Below are 337 nucleotides of genomic sequence, written 5' to 3' on the forward strand. Positions count from 1 at the left end.
GAGGATGAGGATGAGGAAGAGGATGAGGATGAGGATAGGATGAGGACGAGGATAGGATGAGGATGAGCATGTGGATAGGATGAGGACAAGGATGAGGATGAGGAAGAAGACGAGGATAAGATGAGGATGAGGATGAGGATGAGGATAGGATGAGGACGAGAATGAGGATGAGGATTAGGATAGGACGAGGACGAGGATGAGGATCACGATGAGGATGAGGATCAGGATAGGATGGGGAAGAGGATGAGGATGAGGATAGGAGAGGATGAGAATGAGGATAAGGATAGGATGAGGACGAGGATGAGAATGAAGATGAGGATGAGGATAGGATTAGGAT

Source organism: Lupinus angustifolius, chromosome LG15 (genome assembly GCF_001865875.1).
Source record: "Lupinus angustifolius cultivar Tanjil chromosome LG15, LupAngTanjil_v1.0, whole genome shotgun sequence".
Classification (NCBI taxonomy): Eukaryota; Viridiplantae; Streptophyta; class Magnoliopsida; order Fabales; family Fabaceae; genus Lupinus; species Lupinus angustifolius.